The sequence below is a fragment of the Sminthopsis crassicaudata genome, chromosome 4 (genome assembly GCF_048593235.1).
Source record: "Sminthopsis crassicaudata isolate SCR6 chromosome 4, ASM4859323v1, whole genome shotgun sequence".
Taxonomy (NCBI): domain Eukaryota; kingdom Metazoa; phylum Chordata; class Mammalia; order Dasyuromorphia; family Dasyuridae; genus Sminthopsis; species Sminthopsis crassicaudata.
In genome coordinates, this window is record NC_133620.1 from 28,112,646 (window position 1) to 28,118,208 (window position 5,563).

The window sequence follows — 5,563 nt, forward strand, 5'->3', positions numbered from 1 at the left end:
GGTATCCTTAGCCGGCCTTAGAAATACATAACTACACCTGACACTCACGTGCCTTCCAGGCAATCTGCAAATGACGGAAGTCACCTGGGTGTCAGTCCATCCTTGTAACTTGAATCAACATACAATAACGTCCATAACCATTCTCCCTTATCTAGCCCTCCCATTCATCCTTTCTCTTTTAATCTTTCCTTGGGAGCTGCTTTCCAAAGGCATGGCCCTACTCCCAGAGCTTCACTGGCCTCCCTTGGCCTTTAGCCTCTATAAAACAAATTCCTCAGTCTGTTAAAAGACTCTGCCCCTTTTGACTCCAAACTTCCATTTTTTATTTTACATTATTTTCCTTCCCAGAAGGAGTTTTACAAGGAGATGATGCTGGCATCTGATTGGGGCTTGCAGTTTCCAGACTAGGAGTGATGACCAGCTGGATCAAGGAGCACCTTGGATGCCAGGGGAAACTCCCCCCCTCTGCCTGAAGCTCCAGTAAAGAAACCAGACCTGAAAAAAAAAAAAGAATCCCAATTCAAAGCTGGGCATTTCTTTGAAAGTCATCCCAGGAAAGACTAAGAGGTGGCGTGATTCCACAAATAAGAAACATTCTCTACCAGAAAGAGTCCCCCAGATCAAAACTTCAGATCAGTCAAGATAGCAAGCCTTTCACTGGTTGTCAAGAATGTGCAAAGGCTTCCATCAGAATCTATTCCACTTAACATCAGCAAACTGTTCAGGAGAAAAAAATTATGAAATTTCCATAAATTTTGTGTTCTAAAGAGACAGATTGTTCATACTGGAGGGGAAAAAAACTTATGGATATAAAGAATGTGGAAAGTTCTTCATCCCAAAGCACAGTTAACTAATTATCAGAAAATTCATGCTGGAGAAACAACTTCTGAATATAAAAATTATGGGAAAAACCGTCATGATCACTCAAACATCAATTTATAGGTAATTCATACAGCAAAGAAACTTTATAAATATAAAGATTATATAAAAGCCTCCCATGATTCCTGAAATCTAAGCTATCATGGGAAAATTGACTAGAAATAACTTTATGGATATAATCACCATGGGAAGGCCTTCGATCAAAGGTCATCTCTTGTTTCCTATTAGATAAACCTTTTTACTTTGACAGATATGAGATTTTCTGATTGAGGTCAGTATTAAGCTGTCATACAGGATTTGCTTTCCAAAAATAAGACAAGAGATGGCATTGTTACACAACATGTGAAAAAAGCTCTGGGAATTTCTGTGAACAGCATGGTGCTGTAGCAGCCTTGCATTAAGACATAGCTTCTGGAGTAGGACCATGATAATCCCATAAACTCTGCCCTTATCAGACATCAGCTGAAGTCTTTCCTAGGAGGCAATGTGAGTTAAGACTTGATAAACTAAAGAGAAGATTCAAAGGAAGGCAACAAAGATGATGAAAAGTTTTGATTCCATTTCATATGAAAATCAGTAGGAGGAACTGGAGATTTTTTAAGATTTGGAGAATATGAAGGCTTCTGTCAAGTATTCTGCTCATGAGGATAGGACCAGATGCAATGGGTAGAAGATGCAAAAAGGAAAAGCTTCCTAATCATTAGAGCTATTCAAAGTGGTATCTATTTTCCTGAATGGCTTCACCAGAAGGGAAGGTCACCCTCTTCAGAGTTCTTCAAAGAAAGCCCGGATGGCTATTGGTTGGAATAACCATTGACGACCACTGAATATGTGAGAGATTTCTTTGTTGTAAAAGTTGGCTCAAATGTCTGCTGAGATCCCCACCATTTATTAAATTCTGAACTGAACTCAGAGAACTCTGTGATACCTTATGGATGTACAAATGTATGAAAGTCTTGAAAGATATATAGATAGATATAGAACTATATACAGATATAGATAGAGATAGATATAGATCTTGCTTTCAAGATAATGGAGAGTCCACGTAAGACAGACACATTATGAATGTATTGTAATATCAATATTAAAAGTTTATTCAAGAATTGTGATATGGCTTTCCCTGACCATTCAAATCTAAATTGACAAAATTCATATAAGAGAGAACACTTGTGAATGTGGGAGGGTCTTTGTAGAGAGAGTAATATTCAGACCCATTCCCCTAAGCCAGTTAAGTTAGACTATCCTTGGGACTTTATTGGAAGTAAATTTCCATTTCTTAATTGTTAAAAAAAATCATAAGAAACTAAACAAGAACAGCTTATCTTTAAATTTGGAAAGATGATATATGTCCCTCTAAACCATATCTTCATCAGAGAGAGAGCCTAATTAGACAAGGCCTAAGGAGTAGTTCTGTTAGGTCTTAATGAACCTAAGAAAAGAATAGAAAGAGAGAGAAAGAGGAATATACTAAATAGAAAATTTTTCACATAATCAGGATACCCAAGAAATTTATATACATAAGGAGGAATGGGTAAAGGAAAGAAGTTGATACTTGCACTTCACTCACTTGTAAACTCAGAAGAATGTATACACTATATACACACAATGTTGGGTAGAGAAATACATTTCACTTAATAGGAAAATAGGAAGGATAAAAGTAGAGAAGGAGGCATAAAAGGAAAGATAAATTAAGGGAGAAATTAGTCCTTAGCAAAACAAATGAAGGAGATTCAAAAATATGTGTAGCTCTTTTTAAGGAGTCAAAGAATGGGAATCAGAGAGGATGCCCATCGATTGGGAAAAACTTGTGTCATATAAATGTGACAATAAATTGCTTACATGCTATGAAGAAGGGGAAAGTTTTAGAGAAATCTGGGGAGACTTATGTGAACTGATGTAGAGTGAAGTAAGCAGAACTATGAGGAAAATTTAAGCAATGACCACTGTTTGACAATGACCAATTTTGAAGAAATTAAGAGATACAAATCAGCATGAAAGCCAATTATGATTCCAGAGGATTTATGATGAAAAATGTCACTCATATCCTAACAGAAAGATGAAGTCCTCATGGTATAGAAGGCCTAGGAGATAAGAGCTAAGAGTTCTTTTTAGAGGTAAGGGAGAACAGCTGGGGAGGCTTTTTCCAAGGGTTGGGGTCCTAGCTCTTCCTGAAAGGGAACTCTAGCCAGTTTTTTGTGATGGCAAGGAATTAGAAATTGAGCGGATGCCCATCAGCTGAGAATGGCTGAATAATTTGTGGTTTAGGAATATATTGAAAAAACTATTATTCCGTAAGAAATGATGAGCAGGCCGACTTCAGAAAAGCCTGGAAAGACTTATATGAACTGATGCTGAGTGAAATAAGCAGAACCAGAACATTGTACACAGAAACAGTAAGATTATGGTGATCAACTATGACAGGCTTAGTTCTCAGAAATACAGTAATCCAAGGCAATTCTAATAGACTTGAAATAGAAAATGCCGTCCACATCCAGAGAAAGCACTACTACTAAAGACTGAATGCAGATTGAAACATACTCTTTTCACCTTTTCCCTTCCTTTCTCATGATTTTCCCCTTTTATTTTAATCTTTTTTTTTTTTTTTTACAACACGACTAATATGGAAATATTTAAAATATGGCCTATATCAGATTACTTGCTAGCTTGGGAAGAGGGAGGGAAGAAAAGGAGGGGGGAAAACTTGGAGCTCAAAATCTTACAAAAATGAATGTTGAAGATTATTTTTACATATAATTGGGAAAAAAATACTATTTAAAAAAAAAAAAAAAGAATCTCAGCCAAGTACAGGTGAGATTGGAGAGACTACAATTGCCAAGAGAAGTCTGTTTGAATACATTCAGACAGGAACCAGACTGGAAGCGCACCTAGATCCTGAGGAAGACACTCAGAGCTGGAGAAGGGGAATCTGAAAGAGCCCTCAGGGGGAACACGCTTGGCTCAAGCTTAGGCAGAGGCAGCTTGCCACGAGGAATTGGCCTAGGGTTCTAACGGAAGCAAAGCCAGGTAAGCCAGTTCAGCATGAATGCCCAAAGCTAGAAACCAAAATTCCCTTATGGGAACCTGGCTCCTCTTCCCAGGTTACCTTGCTTTGTTACAAACTTCAGTTCTGTTTCTCGCAAGAATTCACTACTATGAGTAATTATTCGAAATGACGATAGAAGGAACAAGGTAGAAGAAAGCGTCTCCAGAGCAAAGGAGATAGATTTAAAGGTGAAGTGTTTCGTCCAGAGCACTATCTCTGACTGGGGGCTCGGAGCTAATAAAAAGATAGAATTACAGATACAACGCCAGGCAGCAGAAAAGAGAAATTTATACTAGGAAACCCAAGTAGGAAATGAGATAGTGCGAGAGAGACAAAATAGGATAGTAGAATAACTCTGTGGATCACCCCATCTCACTCCTAATTTCCTCTTTAGCCATTTGCCCCTCATTTCTCTCCTGAAACTCTTCTTGAGTTTCCCCAGGATCACCAGTTCCTCTAACCCTCCCTGTTCTCCCAGGCTATCACTTCTGCTCTAGAATCAGTTCCTGTCCTAATAATCTTTTCAGTCAATAGTTAACACACATTTATGAAGCACTCTCTGTGTTCCAGGCTTTGGTAAATGTTGAAGATACAAAGAAAGGCAAAGAGATGGTGGCCGTCTCAAAGAGCTCATTCTTTAATGGGGAAGATGATTTACAAATACATACACACACACACACACACACACACACACACACACACACACACACACACACAAGAAAAAGAAACAGAGACAAAGAGAAAGAGACACAGAGATACAGAGAAAGAGAGACAAAGAGAGAGAATTATAGAAGGTAATGGCAGAGTGGAAGGCACTAGCAATAAAGATGGGGAGATGGGGGAGGAGGATGGGGAACTGGGAAGGCATCCTGAAGAAAATAGAATTTGAATTGTCCCTTTTTGTTCAGTATTTCATTCCCCCCCAAATTGTAAAAACAATTTTTAACTTTTCTTGAAATTTTGAATTCCAAATTCTCTCCCTTCCTCCCTCCCCACTCTCCTGAGTGGAAAGCCAAACAATTGAATATAGATTATACTCATGTAGTCATGTAAAACATACTTCCATAGTAGCCATGTTGTGAAAGAAAATACAGGCAAAAAAAAAAAGTTAAAAAAAATTTTTCATTCTGTATTGACCCACCAACAGTTTTCTCTGGGGAGGGATCGCATTTTTCATCATAAATCCTTCGGAGTCATCATGGATCTGTGTATTGTTGAGAATAGCTGATCATCATACAATGCTGCTATTCCTTTATACAACAGAACATTTCACTTTGCATCCGTTTCTGCAGGTATTTCCAGGCTTTTCGGAAAGCATCCTGCACATCATTTCTCATCGCATAATAAGGTTCCATCACTATCACATCCTCCAGTTTGCATAGTCATTCCCCAACGGATGACATCAGTTCCCAATTCTTTGCCTCCAGAACAGAACTGCTATAAACCTCACCTCATTTTCTCTTGGACAAATTGTCTCTCCTTCTGAACCAACGAAGGTCGTTCAGCATAATCCTTCTTATCTCCCCCACTCCCCAAGGCGAAATCACTTTGTTATTTCTGCCTATCTTTTCTTCTTCTCCTTCTCCTTCTCCTTCTCCTTCTCCTTCTCCTTCTCCTTCTCCTTCTCCTTCTCCTTCTCCT